The following is a 22906-nucleotide window of genomic DNA, read 5'->3' as shown; positions in this document are numbered from 1 at the left end:
ATTCTGATGGTATGGGCCAGAAGAAGTGGAGGAGATACTGGAAGCAAAAAGATCAAGTATTTCAAGGGAGTAAATAGGACAGGTGAATTACATGGACTAAGGCCAGGCTAAGATCCAAGGTACCAGGAGTTCAAATTGGCTTACACTAATGTAATACATATGTTTTCAATTTGAGTTGCTCAGTGTGGTCACTGTGCCAATGTTCTTTTGAACCTTAGCCCATGGAACCAAGTCTGCCTTTTGGTATGAACAATTGGCTTCCCAAGCCACAACTTGGGGAAGATGGGAAAAAAAGCATTATGCTTTTCTGTGGACAAAAACTTGTCTTTCCTTTGAAATTAAGTAAAGGAAATGTACAATTTTAATAAATTTAAGAAATGTTTTCAAGGTTGAAAATTTCAATTTCATAATTAAGAAATGTATGGAGGGGAAGGCAAGGAATGAATAACCATGGAATAAAAGGAGAGGCATAGGGGAAGGAAAGAAGAAGGCTGAAAAGGAAGAAGGAGGTAAGAGTGGGTAATATGGTGTTTAAAAAGCTTAATAGACATAATTTCCGGGTAATTTGATCAATTTATTAAAAATGCCAGCTTTTTAATAAAAGGACAATCTTAAATCAAAGACCTTCATTGGGATGGGTTTCTAGTTTATATGTCTGTAGAAGAGTAAATGTTCCTCAGGATGGCAATCAATACTGATTGGTTAGAAATTAATGAGAAAATGAATATTACAATGAAAGGGTGAGCTATATTACAGTGAGGGCATTGGGGTACATGCCTTGAGTCACGCACATCTCGGTCAGAGATATACCAATTTCCATAACATCTATCTGATAAAACACTGGGCAAATATAAGGGGCAGGAATGCACCCATTAGCTCAAACTTAGAATTTTTTTTACTACTTGATTAAATCTTGGCCTGGCTAAAATACTGCCTAAGATTTCCCACATTGATTGATTTCTGGATAAGGAAATAGAAAAGGGGGAAAACCTTGGTTCTAATACAATAATTAGCTATTAAATACAAGAGAAAAATACTAATTTCTCACAATAAAAAGAAAGGTATACCCAAAGAAGTAGTTAGCCATGATAAAGGAAGCGAAACAGGAGAGCTGTGGGATAGGAATATCAATATGCATTGAGATAGAACATAATATTTCTATATGATCAGTGTAGGAATATACACTGATCATATAGAAATATTATGTTCTATCTCAATGCATATTCTGCTTCCTTTTGGAGTTGGGAGTCTGAGCTGACCCTCTCTTTATTCGCCTCCTCTTCCAAGGACTTCTGTCCACTCCAGGTGATGGATAACCCAAATCACAGCATTAATTTCTATGAAATGTTGCTCTTTTAAAAAAGTTCTTTGTTTTTATTTATGTGGGCGGTCATGCTCTTCTCTGGGCCATTGAGGGAGCCTATAATTCATGACAAACCTCTCTAGGACCATTATCTATAACCTCTGATAGGGCTGCTCAGCTTCCTCACTTTAGTCCTACCACTAGGCCTGGGATTCTCCTGAAAATAATGCCTTTTTATGGTTTTGTGGGCATTCTCTTATTTTGGCCTAGGAATGAGTGACAGTTGGAATTCAGCCAAATTCCCAAGCTCTAAGCTTGAAGCACAGATCTGTTTTCTGTATAGTCTAAATCAAATCCCAATTCGATCAGAGATACTTTTAGAAGAACTTTATTGGTAGAGGTCATTAAGTCCTACCAGCAACATTAATATTACACAATGGAAATTGCCTATTTTCCGTATAATCACAGAAGAACTGATGAAAATCATGCATGGGATGGGACAACAATTATAAAAACTGGCTTGTACATAATATGCAGGACTGAACCTTAATGATGGCTGTGGCAATCTTACCAAGGCCACTAACTTTAGTGACCCACTGTTTCCCTACCAATATCTCAGGGGCAAATCAATTAATAAATATTTGTTAAGCATCTACTTTGGGCTAACTACTGTGCTAAACTCTCTGATGAGAAAAACAAAACAAAACAAAATAACTTCAGTCTCTGTTTTCAAGAGTTATAAAATCTAATAGAGAAGACAATTTGTAAGACACTAGATGCAAACATGATATATATTGAATAAATTACCATATCTGTCTCTGGTCCTTTTAACACATATCAATATTACCTATAGGATTAAATAGCAAAATCATCTGTCATTCAAAGCTCCTCATAAACTAGTCCCCTTCTTACACCTTACTTTTTAACAGGTACTCTTTGATCCAGAAATACTGGCCTTTTGGCTTTTCTTCAAACAAGACAATTCCTCTCTCAGCTTCAGGCTTTTTCTCTGGTTATCTCCTATTCCTGCAATGCTTTCCTTCCTCCACTTTGACAGCTGGTCTACCTGGCTTCCTTTTAAGTCCAAACTAAAATCCCACCTTATACAGGAAACCCTCTTAATAACTCTTAAGTATCTTCCCTCCATTATGACTTTCTAGTTGTTCTGTATATAGCTTGTTTTGTATATATTTAATATGCATGTTGCCTCTCTTTATATCCCCAGTACTTGACACAGCGCTTGGCATATAATAGGCACTTAACAAATGTTTGTTGATTAATCAATTAATCTACAGTATCTAATATTAAATATTACTTCAATGAATCTGTGATTTTACTGATATGGGGATTCTCTTCAACAATTCAGAATACAAACCTCTGCCTGCCTACCCTATGAAATCCTTGTTCATATTATCCTATCCCATGTGCTAGGGGTCTTTCCCCTTGATCGCTTGGTATTTCATTTGTTCTAATGAAGAACTTGAACTATTGATCATTTATTTTCTAATTCTTGTGTATCTACTCCATTTCTTCCCATAGTCACATATGTCTCTGGAATATCCCTAAATAATTTGTGTTTTGTTATATATTGTGATCCGATTACATCCTATGTCATCTCTCTTTTGTATTCTCTAATTGACAATCATAAAATATCTCCCCTTATCCAATCTGCTGCTAAGTCCTGCCAATTTTACCTCATTTTAATGAAAAGCTTCAGGGTCACTATAAGAACACTCCAATTTCCCAAAGGTAATGTAGTCTGTTCTTCTGTTCAATTCTAAGCTCAGTTTACTACCCATATAGAGGATTTATCCAAGCTATATGAAATGATGGAGTATGTTTAGGAATCATTCATCCAACTACATATCATAATTTGGATCACAGCCATTCTTTATTTATCTGGTTTTTCATATGGTAATAATTATGTCAAACTCTTTTGAATGACTATCTCACTTAAGTGCTCCGCAAAGCTCTAGGGCTTGTATAATCAGCACAATGTTATCTACAAATAGTAGGATTTGTGAGTCTACCACCTTAGACTCTTCCAAGATGGTGGCAAACGTCTTTAGTGCAAATATATCTTCCTATTTATGCTTTATTTAATGTCAGCTGACTGAGGATCATGGAACAATTTTTTTTTCTATTACATCTTTTAAATAATTTTGTGAAATTTTGTTATATTCGTGGAAGACACCTTATTGAAGGAATCTATTTTGCTATACTGAATGAGATTCTTTTAAAAATAATCAACAAACAATAAATAAAATTGTATCTTTTATACTCTATTTTTAGTCAATAGTAATATGATTGGAAAGAAGTGGTTTACTGTAGAATGTTATTTCAGAAAGCTTTCTTGTTCCCTTTTCATATAAAATTCTCTTCTTGGTATTTAAAAGCCTTTATAATCTGATCCTTTCCTAACTATCTCTCTTAATTCACAAACTCTACAATCCAGTTACACAAGTCTATTTACTGTACCACACATGACAATATGTATATCCTCCAATTCCATACCTTTTTATTGGATACTCCCAGGCCTGGAATGCTCTCATTCCTCACTTCTACATTCCCTGGTTTCCTTCAAGACTCAGCTCAAATATCATCTTCTACAGGAGAACTTCTCCCCAATTCAGCATCTGGAGCCTCCTCTTTGAAACTGCTTCTCATTTATACTATCTATGTGTAAATGTCTTTATTTATATGCAGGTATATATATGTGTGTATGTGTGTGTATGCATATATAAATATGATATTTTTATAACTATATTTATTTTTTGTAAATGTAAAAAGATAATTCTTGCTTTATGTGAATGGATCATTCGACATAATTCTGCATAGTCATTTTTATCCTACATAAAATGAACTAATCCCTACCCATCCATTTCACTTAGCCTATACGACAAAAGTATACATGAAATATCTTTATGCAAGTCACAAAATAGAGATCTATTAAATATTACACCATAATAATAAACAGAATTATGAAATTAAAGTTAAAGGTATAATAAAATAAGTACAATACTGTAAGCAAAGTTAACATGGATATACAATGTGTTGGCCCTTCTCTACCCAACTGCATGTACCACTTATCAAAGGTGGTCAACAGTGCAATTTTCTTTCTTTTTTTTTTTTTGAATAATAGTTTTTTATTTTCAAATTACATGCAAAGGTAATTTTTAACATTCACCCTTATAAAACCTTATATTCTAAACTTTTCTCCCTTCCTTCCTCCCACCATCTTCCCTAGACAGCAAGTAATCCAATATAAGTTAAACATGTGCAATTTTTCTAAACAAATTTCTATCTTTAACATGCTGCATAGGAAACATCAGATCAAAAAAGAAAAAAATGAGAAAGAAAAAATAGTATGCAAACAACAACAAAACGGTGAAAATACTATGTTGTATCTACATTCAGTCCCATGGTCCTCTTTCTGGATGCAGATAGCTCTCTCCACAATTTTGGTCAAATTGTGAGTTCTTATTCCAGAAACTGGAGTTTTGGGGTTTACCAAGCCTAGATTACTATTGTCATTGACTATGGTTACTATTGTCATTGACTATTGTGTCTTGTGGACCTAACCTATTCCAGTGATCCACTACTCTATTTCTTAGCCAATACCAAATGGTTTTGATGACCACTGCTTTATAATATAGTTTTATGTCTGGTAAAGCTAGGCCACCTTTGTTTGCATTTTTTCCATTAATTCCCTTGAAATTTTTGACCTTTTATTAACAGTGCAATTTTCTAATTAAATTATGGGAGATGTTTGGATAGTGGCTCTCATTTTTTCCTCATATATCTGACAAAAGAAATCTTTGATTATTTTTTTAGAAATTCCTTATATTTTTTGGTAAATTTGTGTAAATTCGCATAAAGCAAGAATTGTCTGTATATAGCTATATGTGTGTTTATGTATATGTATGTGTATGTATACATATCTGTGTGTATTTGTTTGTTTAGTGGTTTCAATGCCTGGCACTTTACAACCCCATTTAAGGTTTTCGTGGCAAAGACATTAGAAAAATTTGCCATTTTCTTCTTCTGCAAAGTTTACAGATGAGGAAACTGAGGCAAACAGGGTTAAGTGACTTGCCAAGACCACACAGATAGCAAATACCTGAATCCAGGTTTGAATTCAGGAATATATGTCTACCTGCGTCGTTACCTATCCACTATCCACTGTACCAACTAGCTGTCCCATGTATATACCTGCATAAATATAGCCACATATAAAATATCAGTTACATGTAATATATTTATCAATTATATTTAATTATATAAGAGATAAAGATTGAGATAGAGGTGAGATGTGATCTTATGAGATATAGATATATCTATATATACAGATATTTTATTTTTTTATATAGATCATATATTATATAATAGTATGCATACACAGATATATTAATACACATACATATATCTTACATAAGTATTTCTTCAATTCCCTCATTAGAATGTGAGCTATTTGAGAGCAAGGAGCATGTTTTTTATCTTTCTTTTTATATTTTCAGAGCTTGGCATAATGCCTGGAACCAATAAGAATTTAATAAAAGCCTGTTGATTGACTGACTCTACCAAGAAGATCCTTGACATATATACTTTATTTTCTTAAAATAATTTTAGTGATGGAAAAAAGGGGGAAAAAGGAATATATCCCCTCTTTGCATCATCTTACCTGGATGCATTTTGTTATTTTTCCTTTAGAATATTTAAGTTAGAATCATGACATTAAATATTAGTATTATTTGTTGGCATTAATGCATAGCATGATTAATATTAAACATATTACATAAATATGCTAAAATCAATTACCCTCTTGCTTAATGAAGTAAATCACCAAATTTCCCTCTTACACAATTAAGATGCATAAGGATCTCACTTTACCTTTTTAAATTAAGAGATCTTGATCCTCATTCTGATAGCCATTTCTGAACTCATAATCACTTTTAGGAGAGAAAGAGGCAATTTGCCAGAATTGGGAGAGAAGGTAGATGGGAAGAGACACAGAAGAGAGGTTCAATAGTGTCTGCCATGCTGATGAACTAATTTTGTACTATGTCATTATCTCTTTATATTGATTGAAACTTCAATCTAGGCATTGAATATGGACCTAATTTTAAGAAAGTTAACACTAATAATCTCATAAGCAAAGACATTTTTTTAAAGATCTTCAATCTTATAAATATATGTCCCATTGTTTTGTTATTATAAACCTATAGAGGCAATCTGACATCCTGGATCTTGATGCTTTTACATCCAAGACATCTCTTGTGTAAGTCTTTTAATCAGTTACCAAGGTACCATTCTAGTTCAGGTCTTCATCATCTCTGCCTAGACCATTTTGCAATGTTTATTATCTGCATTATTTTATTATTAGCTATTTAGCAATAGACTCTTATTTCATCTGCCTGCCTACTTTCTTTCTATTCCATTTCATCCAAAACATAACCTAGAGGCTATGAGGCCCTAAAGTACATGTTATCCCTTTACTAAAGGAATTTTTGTTGTTGTTGTCTGTTTCTCCATGACTCCATTTTGCTTTGTTTTGTTTTGTTTTGCCAAAGATACTCGAATAATTTGTCATTTCCTTCTCCAGATAATTTTACAAATGAAGAAACTGAGGTAAACAGAATTAAATGGTTTCTCCATGGCCACACATCTAATGTTTGAGTCTGGATTTGAACTTAACTTGAGTTAAGATTTGAACTTAGGCGATTCCAAGCCTAGTGCTCTATTCACTGTGCCAAGTAGATAGAGAGCCGAGCCTGGAGTCAGGAGAACTTGAGTTCAAATTTGGCCACAGATACTTACTATCTGTGTGTCCCTAAGTCACTTTACCTGTTTGTCCCAATTCCTCATCTCGTAAAATGAGTTAGAAAAGGAAATGATAAACCACTCCAGCAACTCTGCCAAGAAATCCCAAATGGGGTCAAGAAGAATCAGACATGAATGAAACAACTCCAAGAGAACAACTCTGAGGTGGCTACAATTATAATCCCTGTTTTATAGTTAAGAAACTAAGACTAATAGAAATTAAGTTATTTGGGAGGTCACATAACAGATAAATACCTGGTCAGATTCAAATTATTTCTACCAAAAATGGCTAACATTTATATAGTGTTTACTGTGTGCCAGGCACTGTGCTAAGGGCTTATGATGGTTATCTCATTTGATCTTCATAACAACCCTGAGAGAAGGTAGGTGCTATTAGTATCTTCATTTACAGATGAGGAAACTGAGGCAAACGGAAGTTAAATGAATTGCCTAAAGTCACACAATTAGTAAGTGTCTGAGGATACTTATAGATTCTAGACCTGTCATTCTACCTACTACATCACCTAGCTGCCTTGCTAGGACAGATATAATTATTCCTATTTTACAGATAACAAAATTGAACTTTAGAGAGGATCAGTGGTTTATCTCTACTCACACAGCTAAGAAGTATTCAGGCTGGATTTGACTCTCAAAAGAACAAGGAAAGCAAGTCTAGAGCTGTTATTTTATTCTTTTCCTCAAAAAACCACCATATTGCCCTTTATGGCAGTTGTGGAGAGTCTATTTTTCAGCATCATTTAAGAAATTCTCCTATTCCTTAGTTCCCCAGATAACTTTCATGTACCAGCAATTTCAAACATCAGGGTATTTTCCTTCCTATTTATTAAAGTGCTATGGGCTGAGATGATTTCCTTTTGTTTCTCATTTCTTATTGTTTCCATGGCCTCAAAAATGAGAACAACAAATGCTTTGATAAATGGTTTGAAAGTAGACTTGTTTCACTGCAGTTTCTGTAATTACCTTGACATCCCCTGCAGAAAAGCAATCGGGTAACTTCTTCCACAGGGCTTTGGGGGAGGGTGGTTGATGGGAGAATTTTAGTTGCTTTCCCTGTGACTGCTACAGAACAGTCAGTGAGTCTTGCTCTTATTTATTGTTCAGACAGGTAGATAAGGCCCACTATGAAGCAGAAGACTCAGGCTCTGCTGAGGGAAACTTTAGGGCTAAGAACAGTGGACCCATTCATTTAGGCTGTCCCTGCTGGTCAACTATATTTCAGAAACTTGTGTGCAAATCTTTTAGTTCCTGACATTTATATGGGGAATAGTTAGTCTTGTCCCTTCCCTAATGAGGAATCCCATATAAACAATCAAATTATCAATTCATATATTTTTTCTATCCCTTTTAATTTTTTGAGTGTTTTCATATAATGTTTCACTTGATTACTTGATTACTCATAATAATCTTGTGGCATCCAATATAACCTTGGGCAGGTAAATCTCTTAAATTCTTTGGGTTTAAGTTTCCTCATCTGTAAAAAATGAAGAGATGGTTATCAGAAGCCTTCTGGAATCCCTTCCACATTTCACTAGAAATTATCAGCCTATAATATGGTTTTATTCTTATTATTGAGTTGATCTGTAATTTTCTTGGCAAAGATATTTGAGTGGTTTGCCATTTCCTTTTCCAGTTCATTTTACAAAAGAGGAAACTGAGGTAAACAGGCTTAAGTGACTTGCTCAGGGTCACAGCAAGTAAGTATCTGTAGCTATTTTTGAATTCATGAAGGTGAGTCTTCCTGATTCCAAACCTAACGTTCTATCCATTGTGTTACCTAGTTGCCCATAGCATAGTCAGGGCAGATATAATCCACACTTTATGGATGAGGAAATTGGAGCATTAAGATTAAACAGTGATTGATTGGCAGAGAAGAATCAGAATCCAAATCACCTCACTTTTCAGCCCAGAATTAAAAGGGAGAGGAAGAGCAATTCATAATGAGTACAAAGGTCTTGGGGGGATTTTTTAAAATTTTAAACGGTGTTTGCTTCTGACAGGGTCTTCATATTGGTACAAGTCCTTCCTTCTCTGAGAAAAGCTGTTGTGGAAACTAAGATCTAGAAACAGTATTCTACTGTTGAACTGAGTCTCAGTTCTTCTGTTGCTACATTTATCATAGATTTGGAACCAGAAGGTATTTTAGACATCATTTAGTCCCATCCCCCCAATTTCACAGATGAAAAAACTGGGATTCAGAATGGCTAAATTACCTTTGCAAGACCACACACAGGAGAAATATATGTTTCTGACTGGAAATCCAATGTTCTACCCATAGTTCTGCTTCAATAGAGGCATTCAATGGAATATACTAGACAGAGCACTGTTTGGAGTTAGGAAGTTCAACTCTAGCTTTAGACAGTTACTAGCTAGTGACTCTAGGAAAGTCACTTAACTTCTGTTTGTCTCAGTTTCCTCACCTGTAAAATGGGGATGATGATAATATCTATCTCCCAGTGTTGTTGTAAGGGTCAAATGACATAATATAAAGTTCTTAGCCTAGTGTTGTTCTTCAGTTGTGTCCAACTCTTCAGGATCTCATTTGGAATTTTCTTGACAAAGATATTTTTCCAGCTCATTTTTTACAGATGAGATAACTGAAGCAAACAGAATGAACTGACTTGCCAGGTTCACACAACCACTAAGTGTCTGAAAATGGGTTTGAACTCATGAGGAGGAATCCTCCTGATTCCAAGCTCAATACTCTATCCACTGTGCCAGGTACAATAGAAATGCTGATTATCCTCCCTTTCCTTTCCCTAAAAGAACTCACTTACAATCCTGAGCTGTCAGTGTTATTTCATGTTTCTATCAGTAGTTCTCCATCTTTGAAAATTTAGTCCTTTTAAAATGAATTCCTGTGCTGACCCTATCCCCTTCTTTACTAGCTCTCCTTTATGGTTAGCAAAGGCATTTTCATTTGGCTGTTGAGCCTCTTAAGGCAGGGACTCTTACTTCTCTTTGTATCCTTGATATTTAGCACAGTGCCTGGCACATCATAAGTGCTTAGGAAAAGCTAGTTGACTGATTGGTTTATTGAAGATTTCATATTTTATAGTGACATGCAAATAACTGAAAATTACAGAAATTTTGAGGTGACTAGTTGTGTTTATCTCCTGCACTGTCAACCTTCATAATATCCTGTATCCTCATCTCAAATCATTCCCTCAGAATTTAGCTCGTTTAAAAAAAAATCTTGTAATCATCCCCCACCACCATATTAACTATAATAAAGCAGTTCTAAATTTTGGCTAATTAGGCTGAAAATTAAACTCTGATCTCATTGTGAATACAGGTTTCAGCTTGCTGAAAACTATTTCTTTTATAACAGCTAAATTAATTGAATATTGAATCGGGAGGAGTCTAGTTAATTTATCAAGGGAAATTTAATTTTTTGTTGACTAGAAACACTTTATCTTAGAAGAAAAGAATCTAACTTCACCTAAGGTAAGAATAAAACTTCCAATAGGAGGGTGAAATTTAATTTTTTTTTGGTAAGATGAAAATAGACAGAGCTGTATGTTGTTTACTCAATTAAATGAGGTGAATGTAACCATCTCCATAGAAACATGTTGTATGGAAAGGTTTAGAGTTAGGGAAGATTAACAGTCTCATGTAATGGAAGGTTTGTGTGTAGGTTACTTTTCTTACCATACCTACATAGTCCTATATATACCCAAAGTATTCTAATACTCACTTAATACTGCTCATTAAACCCAAACCTGTAATTTTCTTTGAAATCCAGATGCAAAGAGAAGAAAAGGAGACAGATTATGAGAAGAAATAGATATGCCAGGGAAGCATACATTTTCAAAGATGCAAATCATATTATTTTATATAAATTATTTTTGCACTTATTGTCATCCTGTGTGTGGCTAGGTTAGTGAGAGATCATTGATGGAAGGCATTGTGCTTCCACAAAAAACCTGAGGTCAAAACCTAGTTCTGTTGCTTTCTATCTATGCTGCCTTAGGCTTATTTATAAATGACTTATTTAAACTCTCTTGCCTTAATTTCCCTATCTGTAAAATAAAAAGTTGTGCTGGATGACCTCTAAGGATCCTTCCAAGTTTAGATCTGAGACCCTATGTTTCATTAGGCCAAATGTTTTTAATAGCAAAAACTGAATCCTAATAGAATATGAGATGATCATGGAGGATAGAAGGAGAGGGCAGTCTTTTTTTTTTTTTTGGCCTAGTCTTTTATTTTTACTTTAGCTTCACTGGCATGCAGCCCTAGAAGGATGGGATGAGCCAGAGGAGCCTCCAGCCTCCATACAGTTCATGTAGGGTGGATGAAGGAAGAGATGTCCCTGAAATAGTTTTGGAGGACATGCCTTACAACCAGGCTCCCTTAACAAACATTAAAAGGAATTTTCTAAATCCAAGTCAGAAGATTGTGTGGGATCAAGGACCAAACTAATTATTTAGTCTTCTTTTTCATACATTCCATATTCCAGCTGAACTTTTCTTTTCTTTTTTTTAAATGGGCATATACATTTATTTTTTAAATTTTTTTTCTTTTCTTTATTTATTTATTTAAATAGCTTTTTATTTATAAGTTATATGTATGGGTAATTTTACAGCATTGACAATTGCCAAACCTTTTGTTCCAATTTTTCCCCTCCTTCCCCCCACCCCCTCTCCTAGATGGCAGGATGACCAGTAGATGTTAAATATATTAAAGTATAAATTAGATAGACAATAAGTATACATGACCAAACCGTTATTTTGCTGTACAAAAAGAGTCAGACTCTGAAATATTGTGCAATTAGCCTATGAAGGAAATCCAAAATGCAGGCAGGCAAAAATATAGGGATTGGGAATTCTATGTAATGGTTCTTAGTCATCTCTCCCAGAGTTCTTTTGCTGGGTGTAGCTGGTTCAGTTCATTACTGCTCCATCGGAACAAGGTTCATCTTATTAATGAAGAGGGCCATGTCCATCAGAATTGATCATCATATAGTATTGTTGTTGAAGTATATAATGATCTGGTCCTGCTCGTTTCACTCAGCATCAGTTCATGTAAGTCTCTCAAGGCCTTTCTGAAATCGTCCTGTTGGTCATTTCTTACCGAACAATAATTTCCATAATATTCATATACCACAATTTCTTCAGCCATTCTCCCATTGATGGGCATCCACTCAGTTTCCAGTTTCTGGCCACTACAAAAAGGGCTATCACAAACATTTCTTCACATACGGGTCCCTTCCCTTCTTTAGTATCCTTTTGGGATATAAGCCCAGTAGAAACATTGCTGGATCAAAGAGTATGCACAGTTTGGAGAGGGCAGTCTTATAAGTCTACAGAAGTTTTGTCTAAACCCATAAAGGGTCTCTGACAATAAGTATTTCATTTATCAGAATCATTCAGTCATCAATAACAAGTCAGAGCCAGGCAGAGGATGCTGATTCTACTACTTATTGGAGGTCCTCAGTCAATAAATATTTAATAAATACCTACTATGTGTCAGACACTGTATTAAAGACTTGGCATATATTTGTTGTTATCTGGTCATTTTTAAGTCATGTCCAAATCTTGGCAACACCTTTTGGAGTTTTCTTGGCAAAGACACTGGAGTGGTTTGCTTTTTCTTTTTGAAGCTAATTTTGCAAATGAGGAAACAGAAGCCAGCACAGTTAAGTGAATTTCCAGGGGTCACATAGCTAGTAAGCATTTGAGACCGAATTAGAACTCAGATTTTTCTGACTCCAGTACTACATCCACTGCAGGCTTTGGCTACCTCAACTGGCATATAAAGAAAGGGAAAAAAAACAGTCCTTACTCTAATGGGGGAATCAATATGCAAAAAATTAAGTACAAAAAAGCTATATACAGTATAGTTTGAAAATAATCAACAAGGGGAGGGCACGGGGATTAAGGAAGATCAAGAAAGATTTATTGTAGAAGGGGGATTTTAGCTGGAACTTGAAGAAGGGGAGTGAGGAGAGCAATAGGCAGAGATAAGCAGAGGGAATTGTTGTGAAAGTGAAAGGCTTTCAAATCATCTCTGATTCCTTCTAACTCTATGAACTTGGAACCTATAAACAGTTAGGGTTTGACTTTGCTGGATTTCTCTAAGTCCCTTCTACTGGAAGTCTTTTCTCCTTCCTAATTCTAGTGCTTTTCCTCTCTTAGTTATTGCTATTTGTCTTGTACCAAACTTACTATATACAAATATTCATTCATTTGTTTATCTATTTATATTCATGTTGACTTTACCATTATATATTGTCATTTTTTTTTTTTTTTTGGCTGAGGCAATTTAGGTTAAGTGACTTGCCCAGGGCCAGGAAGTGTTAAGTGTCTGAGGAAGACTCAGGTCTTCCTGACTTCAGAGCTGGTGCTCTATCCACTGCACCAACTAGCTGCACCATTCTCATTAGATTGTAAACTCCTTGAAGGCAAGGACTGCCTTTTGCCTCTTTTTGTATCCTCAAGTGCTTAGTATAGTTCTGGCATGCAGTAGGTGCTAAATAAGTGTTTTTTGGTTGATTCCTTTTTAAAGAAAAGGAAGTTTGTGACTAAAAGAAGAAAGTCTAAATTTGTTAGGTTCAACATGCTAGGTGTCTCCAGGACTTAAAAACCAGGGTACTCAGCTCTTTGTTTTTCTGGAAGAACCATAGGTGTGGGCAGCTTTTATCTTCCTTACATAAAAGAAGACATAGCTGTATCAAGATGGCAATGGACAACTGGCTAGAGTAGACTTCTCTTTCTCATAATATGCACTGTTTCAACAACTAATCTTGTATTGCTTATGACTTTATTCAGTAGCATCACTTCTGATTTGAGATTCCACTCAAGATAAAGAACCACATTTTGAAAGGTTAAGGGAAAGAAGAATGAGATTATAAAAGGTGGTGTCAATATTTGCTGCCATTGGCTCTCCAGAAGGGGTAACCTAGGCCCATAGCCATAATAATCCATGGATAGCTAGCCATATTCATAACCCTTTTGTCGAGAGGATACCAGATTCTAGATATTAAGAATCAACCAGTCAATTAGTAAACATTGTCTGTTATGTGCCAGGCACTGTGTCAAGTTCTGGGAATACAAAGAAAGCAAAAAAGATCTCCTACCCATAAGAAGCTTATGATTTCATGAGGGAAACAAAAATGAAAGCAAATATGAACAAAACAAGCTTTTAGACAGGATAAATAGTAACTGATGAATAGAGGGAAGGCAACAAAATTAAGAAGGATTGGAGAATACTTCTTGTCAAAGGTGAGATTTTAACTGAGATGTAAAAAAAGCAAGAAATGTCATCAGTAAGATAAAGAATAGCCAGAGAGAATACCCACAGTCAAAAGATGGAATTCTTAGAACAACCAAGAATACTTGTTGGAATTAAGGTATAAAAAAGACTGGCAAGATATTCTGGCAGACCTCATGGGCAATGCAGAGGCAGGAAGTTTTATTCCGTTGAATCCATTTTTGATGGCCTTAATGTGTGTGTATGTATATACATTTGTATGTATGTATGTATGTATGTATGTTTGTATGTGTATATGTAGATAGATACATGATCTTTGTTGAAAAAATTTCTCTTACTATTGCTAAGTATTTTTTATTAATGATTTGATGACTTATGAGTGTCTTTTTTCATTTTAAAATGTCATGTAAACTACTAGAAGATTGATTTGATTTAGGTCTAGTTCAGGATCCATGAACAAGATATTCCTGTTCACTTCTTGATCCTGAAGCCTTTTTTTCCTCATCTGTAAAAAAAAAAAAAAAAAAGGTGGGGGGGTAGAAGGGGAAGTTTTGGGCTAGGTGACTTCTAAAAATCTTTCAGCTCTAATAGTCTATGATTTATGACATATGATTTTTTAAACATGAAATTTATGATTTTAAGCCAAGAACCAGGCACCCTAGAAGATGCATCTTAATATTTAGAATTATACATTATTATTATATTGGATTATTTAGAATCTATTGTTGATGTGTTCACTTGTTAAGCTCTAGTTAGCTTAATGAAATGACCCTAAATTTTTCTGGGGCTATTTCATCAAAGTTCTGTAAGAGAGGGTCATTCTAGACCTTTCAGTAAGAGATGGGGGAAAGAAATGAAGAACATAAAAACAAAAAATCCTAATAAAATTTCAAAAGAAAACAAAGGGGAGAGGCAATGATATTTAATCCCCCCCCCATACTGAATAAAGTATTTACACAAAAGATCATTACACAAAATAGAGTGCTTTCCAAAATTGTAAGTCATTAAAGAGGACAAAACATCTGATTTAAAATAATGAATATTTGAGGTCAGTTTTTCTTTTCATTTTTAGCCACAGTCATCCAGCAGGTTCAATGTGTGTACCTGTATGACATTTGACATGACATGACCTAATTACTTGGGAACTTTGTGCAGAGGTTTGAACTGGCATACCAGGCACAAGAGAGAGATGGGGCTACCAGCTAATGTCTGGGCTATTTATCTGCCCTCACTATCCTTTTTCCATTACATTGATTCTGAGTTCTAAAACTTGTTCCTACTAAAAGGATAACTCAAGCTGAAATCTACATCTTCCCTACCTAAGCAATAAGTAGGCTGAGCCTCTCTGTACCAATGCCTTCAGTTAAAAGAAATGGAAGTTCTTTTTCAATGTTTAATGGGCTCTCTACATACTATTTCATGCACCATTAACATAAGTGAATAATAAAATTGATTTTTCAAAAAAAAATACTAACCCCCTCATCCGTGTAAAGTATGTATAAGTAGTCACACAGGAGAATGTGGCAAGAGAGGACAAAAGAGGTCATGTTTGGAATGTCAGACCAATCCCTCCACTTTTCTCAGAGCAGTGATGATTCCAAGAGCTCAAGATTGCTTCACCATATTCTAAGACTTAGGCCCTTCCTTTCCTTTCCTTTCTTATGACATTGCTCTTATCATATCCTTTTCCCACTCTGTCCAAAACTTTCAAAGTTTATTCTCATTTTTTGTAAATTCACAATACTGATAAAATTAGTAAAAAAGAACCCGGCATGGAAAAAAAAAAAGATTTTTTCCCATGTTTACATCAATCAATTCCTTTTGTGGTATGATACGTCAGTCTTTTTCTCCATCTGCCTAATTTTATTTTCCTACATTCATCCAAATCTGCTGCCCTGGCATCCACAACCAGACCAACTAACTCCCCAGGGTTATAGAAGAAATCTTACTGAGGTCATTTAGTCTAAGCCTTCCTCTCTACCTCTCCTATTTTTACATTACACCTTTAAGAACCTTCTTAGCTTTAAAACTAAATTACATTGGATTTACAAATAAGAAGAGAATTCTGAGTAGTGTCAAGCTCAATTAGAAATAAATAGCCACAGGGCATATGTTGACTTGGAAACCCATAAATAAACATCTATGTCTTGTATTTTTATTTATTTTGTTAACAATTTCCCAATTACATTTTAATTTTTTAAATTTCTTTTTTATTTTTATTTTCTTCAGTTATATCTTAAAACTTTTTGTTATATATGTATAGTCATTTTTTACATATTTGCATATGAATTATGCTGGAAGAGAAAAATCAAAACAAAAGGGAAAAATCATGAGGAAAAATTAGTGAAAATAGTTATGTGTTGATCCACATTCAATCTCCATAGTTCCCTCTCTGGATGTGGATGGTGTTTTCCATCCAAACTTTATTGGGATTTCCTTGGATCAATGAACTGCTGAGAAGAACCAATTCTATCATAGCTGATCATTGAACAATGCTACTGTTGCTGTATAAATGGTTTCCCTGACTATGCTTGTTTTGCTCAGCATCAGTTCATGTAAATCTTTCTAGGCCTTTCTAAAATCAGTCTGATCATTTCTTATGAAACAATAGTGTTCCATTACTTTCATATATCATAACTTATTCAACTTTTCCTCAGTTGATAGAAATTCAATTTCCAATTCTTTGCCACCAGAAAAAGAGCTGCTACAGACATTTTTGCACATCCTTTTCCCTCTTTTATGATTTCTTTGGGATATAGACCCAATAGTGAGCTTGCTAGATCATAGGGTATATACAGTCTTGTACCCTTTGGCCATAGTTCCAAATTACTTTTCACAATGGTTGGATCATTTTCACAATTCTACCAATAATGCATTGGTGTTCCAATTTTTCCACATCCCCTTCAACATTTATCATTATCTTTCCTAGTCATCTTAGCCAATCTGAGAGGTATGAGATATTACCTCAGAGTTATTTTAATTTGCATTTCTCTAATTAAAAGTGATTTAGAGCTTTTAAAATATGACTATAGATGTTTTTTAATTCCTTCATCTGAAAACTGTCTGTTCATATTCTTTGATTATTTATCATTTGGGGAACCAAATTACATTTTCATCTGGTTTAGATGCATTGGTAAGTTTTGCCTATATGCAGCTAGACTGGGAGTTTGACATTAATTAAGTACACATTCTTTGTAGATAAGGAAAATGAGTGGCCAAGAGTTTAAATTACTTGCCCAAGATCCTACAGGTAATAAGTGGCAGAGATAGGATTTGAATCCAAGTTCCTTCTAACTTTTAACCTCCTAGGTTTTAATAGTTCCCTCTATAGAGAATTAACCACACTTGGCATGGCCACACAGAAGGAAGAAAGGAAGGGCAGAAGAAAAAAAGGTAGGAAGGAAGGAAGGAAGGAAGGAAGGAAGGAAGGAAGGAAGGAAGGAAGGAAGGAAGGAAGGAAGGAAGGAAGGAAGGGAGGAAGGAAGGAAAGAAGGAAAGAAGGAAGGAAGGAAGGAAGGAAGGAAGGAAGGAAGGAAGGAAGGAAGGAAGGAAGGAAGGAAGAAAGGAAGGAAGGAAGGAAGCAAATGAGGAAAGCAAGTAAGGAAGAAAAGAAATGAAAGAAGGAAGGAAGGAAAGAAAGAAGGGGGAAAGGAAGGGAAGGAGGAAGCACTAGATACTATGTTAAACACTGGGGAGACAAATACAAGCAAAAAAGAAAACCTGTCCTTGCCCTCAAGGAGCTTATGCTCTAATGGAGAAAACTAGCCAACAAAAGGGAGCTAAAATTGGGGAAAGGAATTGAAGGTACCCCATTGTGGGGCATGATTCTGAAGTGCAAGAATGAAAGCAGACTCTCTTGGGATCCTTCACAAAATGGAGACTCTAGGAAGAACTAACCAATGGGAGGCTGAGAGAGTGACCTCACTTAAAACCTTATTGTGAGTTTTGTCTACTTTAAAATCTAGAATTTTGAATTTCCACTCTTTGAATAAAGCTCTTATCTTTCAATGCAATTCAACAAATATTTTATAAATAGCTACTATCTGCGAGGCATACTCTGGATGTTGGAGATACAATATAAAAATAAAATAATCCCTGCCCTAAGAAGCTTACATTCTCCCCTTTCTACTCTCTCAGTCACACTAAACCTATTCTTTGCCCCTACTGTGACCCATGATCTCTTGACCCATTTGAAATATTCCAGTCCATCTGTCATGGCCGCCCCCCCCCCCCTGCCCCCAGTTTGGTTCTATATGCAGAAAAGCCCCCGTGATTTTACACTTTAATGATCTACTATATTCTACCCTAGGACTCTTACTACCTGAACTTTTAACATTTCTGCCTGACCTGTTCATTCTTAATTTGGGAACTATCATGCATCAGTCTCTCAAAAATAAGTGTATTATTTATTACACTTAGTACACTTATTACTACAAATTTATACTGCATAATTTCTGCTGAGTATCACTGTCACCTCATTTATTAACGTTAACAACAATAAGAAGCTTTTATGTAGTACTTTAAGCCCTTTTGCATGTGGTATCTCATTTGATCTTCACAACTCTGCATAGTAGATGCTATTATTATCCCCATTTTATAGATGAGGAAACTGAGACAGAGAAATTAAGCTATCTGAGTCACACAGCTAGTCAGTATCTGAAGTAAGACAACAGCTTGTTACCTTCATATGACAGCTGTGCCTTATAATGTGTTGTTTAATCTTGTGCATCTGGCCAGATAAATTTTCTGCTTTATATTTTTACTGGGGACCATGTCTGTCTGACTTATTGAATAAAGTATAGTAACAAATATAAGAGATAAATGAGAGTTAATAATTATTTCATAGAATCAAAATATTTGAGGTAAAAAGAGACCTTAGAAATCATTTAGTCAAGTGGTGTCAAATTCAAATAGAAACTGATCTTTGAAGCAGTATATTGACTTAGAAAACTATGAATCAACATTATATTGTACTTTTTTGTTTATTTTGTTAAACTATTGCATTTTAATCTGGTTGGGGAGTACTGGGGAGTTTTGCTGGTGTTTATTCTATGTCTTTCAAGTTTGACATTCTGATCCAGCCTAATCTCTCATTATTTTGTTATTGTTCAGTCAACTCTTCATAACCCCATTTGGGGTTTTTTTTGGAAAACATACTGGAGTGATTTCCATTTCCTTCTCCAGCTCATTTGACAGATAAAGAAATTTAGGATAACAAGGTTAAGTGATATGCCCAGACTCAAGCAGTTAGTCAGTATCTGAAGCTGTATTTCAACTCAGAGAGATGGATTTTCCTGACTCTAGGCTCACCACTCTATCCACTGTGCCATCTAGCTACTTCTCTTATTACAGCTGGGGAAACTGAAGTTTTAGAAGGTAAAATAACTAGCCCAAAGTCATACAGCTAATTAGTGGAGTGACCCTACCATAATATATCTTAATCTCTAAATTTGGGCTTCTTTCTTGTGTGTTTAATTGTAGTTCTTACATGTGATCTTGATTAAATTAGTCCTTGATTACTCAAAAGACTATTTACTAACCCAGAGCTTCTTAAATTTTTTCCATTTCCCACTCCTTTTCACCTAAAAAATTCTTATGCATTACTCTGGGTATATAGGTATATAAAATAGGCATATGTAGCAAGGCATTTACTGATAATGAATCATAAAGAAACTTATTTTAAAACAATTCTTTGCCATACATTTAATTTTACCATTTATTAAAGATGAAAACAAATTTGCATACTAATGAGATGGATTGCTTATTTTTATATAAATAATTAAATCTTGGTGGAATTGACAGAATAAGATGTAAAGCATTCAGAAACCTTTTACTGTTGCCAAAATTTTTGCAACTTAACTTTGTTATGTAATCCATATGGAAACAGGACCTATAGTTTAAGAAGTTTTGTCTTAACCCATATCAGCACACTGGTACAGTGCAACAACCTAGGGTTTGTCCATTCTCTTTGGATACTTTTGACTCAGATGGCTGTGGAAAACATTATAGAGAGAGGCAATGTACTTGCTAATGTGCTTACATATATACATGTATATATGTATGATGCGGTTGGAAGAAATAAAGATACACAATTATATCATTCAATCAACAACTCCCCTTTTTTTTTGTAGCACCTTAGGGGTTTCATAGATGGTAAAAAGTTCTGAAATATAACAGTAGAATGTACAGTAAAATATGAATCCAAAATTAGAACTCCTTCTACTCTTTATATCCATGTTGCTTAAAGAGAGAGAGTCCATTAATTAACAAGTTTCTCTGCTTTGGGGAATGAATTGAAGTCCAGTAGTGCACTCCATACAGACTGAGAAGAATTTCTTGACCCAAGTACACAAAAATAATATCCAAAATGGTAATAGAGTATGATGATGAGGATGATAATAAAGAAGAAGAAGGGGTCATTGAGAGGCCTTTCCTAGCTATCTCTATCTCATACTGAATGAAACCCAGCCCATGCCTCAGGAGAAGATGCCTTGAAGCAATCCATGGTGATTCCATCAAGAAAACTGATCAGCACAAGTCCCTGGAGGGAACATGTCACCATCATGTCTCAGGATCTCTGCAAACAACCCAATGGACCTGACAGTGACTGCATGCTGCCTGCAATGAGGCCGTCTGGGAGGAGATTGTTTTGATTGCAAGTCAAAGCTGGAATGCCATGAATAAAGTTGCTGTTTTCCCTGAAGGCTGTTCCCAGCCTGATTATTCCTCCAGAGACATTTTGAATCAGGTCCCAGGAATATGCTTTGAGATTATTAAAAAGGCTTCTCACAAAAACTAGCAGGGAGGATAGTGATCAGTAAGTCCCCAGAGTGAGCACACTGAGTGGCTTTGTGCAGGGCAGAATACAGGCACTACAGGAAAACTCTGCTCGGAAGCCAATAATTTCAGAAGAAAATAACCCTGAGGAGGAGAGTATTTTATAGGGGAAGTGTTACGTCAGCTCTAACATGCACAGTACAAGTTTTGACATCAAATTAATCTGTTGTTTCAGAAAGAATAGTACCAGTGGGTTAGTCCTGTTGCTTTCTCTGTGTGATAAGGAGGAAAAGGAGGAAGATAACAGACATTGAGGCAGAGAGAGATAAATACAAAGACAGAAAGAGGTTTATTAAGAAGTGTGAAAGAAAGAAGTCTGATGCAAGGTTTAATATTCTACATTATTCTTCAAGGGATGCATAATTCTTTGATGAGGCCATTTTACTTTGATGGATTAAATCCAAACTGTAATTACCCTGCTGTCATTATGTATGACTAGCATACTAGTTACCACCACATGTTGTGTCAATAACTAGGTGGTAAGGGGTGAGAAAAGGCCTGTCAGGAAGAAAAGGCATATTGTGTGTATGAACATATAGATGTGCACAAAATAAGTTCATGCATATATGCGTATGTGTATGCATAGTTCTTAAAAACTCTAGGAGTTGTTAGTTTGATTCCCACTCTCACTAGCAAGTGCTTATCTCAACTCTCTTTCTCACTGGCAAATAGGGTTTCCAGAGTAAGATTATCTGTATGTCCCACTAAGAGTTCTATGCATAGCTTGGAAGGGTGAGTATCTTCCCTTCCTTGGAAGGGTTTAAGACCCCTTTCCAGTGTGTTTTCTCTCATATCAACAGCTAGTATCTATATCTCCATTATATCATTGAATGATACATTATTTAGTATCCTAGTCACATTTATTTTGTACCCTAGTATTAATTCTAATTTGCTTTTAAAAAATAATTCCATTTTATTTTTAACTTATGGAATAAAACAAGCATTACAATAACATAGTATAATGCAAAAAAGATAATTATACATGAAACTGCAAATGTATTTTGTATAAGTTGCTATTTCTTTCAGAATACAACAAAATTATAATGTAAGTTTCATTTTTTTTCCTTCTCCCATTCCCACCCTAAAGGTGGCTAGTATTAGATACAAAAAAGGTGTGTGTGTGTGTATGTGTATGTGTGTGAATGTGTGTGTGTGTAAAATTATTCTATACATACTTCCATTTAGTAGTTATTTCTGTGGATGCAGAGAGTATTTTTCTTTATAACTTTATAGTTAAATCGGGTATTTATAAGAGATAAAATGACTTATTTGGTCAGTTGTTCTTGAAACAATATTGCTGTTACTATCTAGTGTTTTCTTGATTTTGTTCATCTCACTTTTCATTGTTTCATGAAATCTTTTCATGTTTTTCTAAGATCATTGAACTCATCATTTCTTAAGGCACAGTAGTAGTCCATCATGATCATATACAACAACTTTTTCAGCTATTCCCTAGTTGATGGGTATCCTCTCAGCTTCCAGTTCTTCGCCACCACAAAGAGAACTGCTATAAACAATTTGGAACATATAGGTTCTTTTTCTTTTCCCCTAATCATTTAATTTGATTTTTGCAAAAGACTGAGAATATATAGCAAAAACAGAAGTAGAAAATACTCCCCCTCCCCTCAATTACCTGAAATTTTCTCACTGGGTATTTCCAAGCCCAATAAAATCACAAATTGTATTACATACACACACATACACCTGTGTGTGTGT

The 22906-nt window shown here is 35.0% G+C and overlaps 1 long non-coding RNA gene across 1 annotated transcript in view; it reads left to right on the top strand.

Annotated features, from left to right (window-relative positions):
* Positions 1 to 286: 286 nt before the first annotated feature.
* Positions 287 to 22906, top strand: part of LOC127544148 (uncharacterized) — an 82465-nt gene continuing 59845 nt past the window's right edge. Inside the window, exon 1 of the long non-coding RNA XR_007949383.1 lies at positions 287 to 509. This is a non-coding gene — a long non-coding RNA (uncharacterized LOC127544148). The remainder of the gene's footprint in view (positions 510 to 22906) is intronic.

Source organism: Antechinus flavipes, chromosome 1 (genome assembly GCF_016432865.1).
Source record: "Antechinus flavipes isolate AdamAnt ecotype Samford, QLD, Australia chromosome 1, AdamAnt_v2, whole genome shotgun sequence".
Taxonomy (NCBI): Eukaryota; Metazoa; Chordata; class Mammalia; order Dasyuromorphia; family Dasyuridae; genus Antechinus; species Antechinus flavipes.
This window is presented reverse-complemented; position numbering and strand designations above follow the sequence as displayed.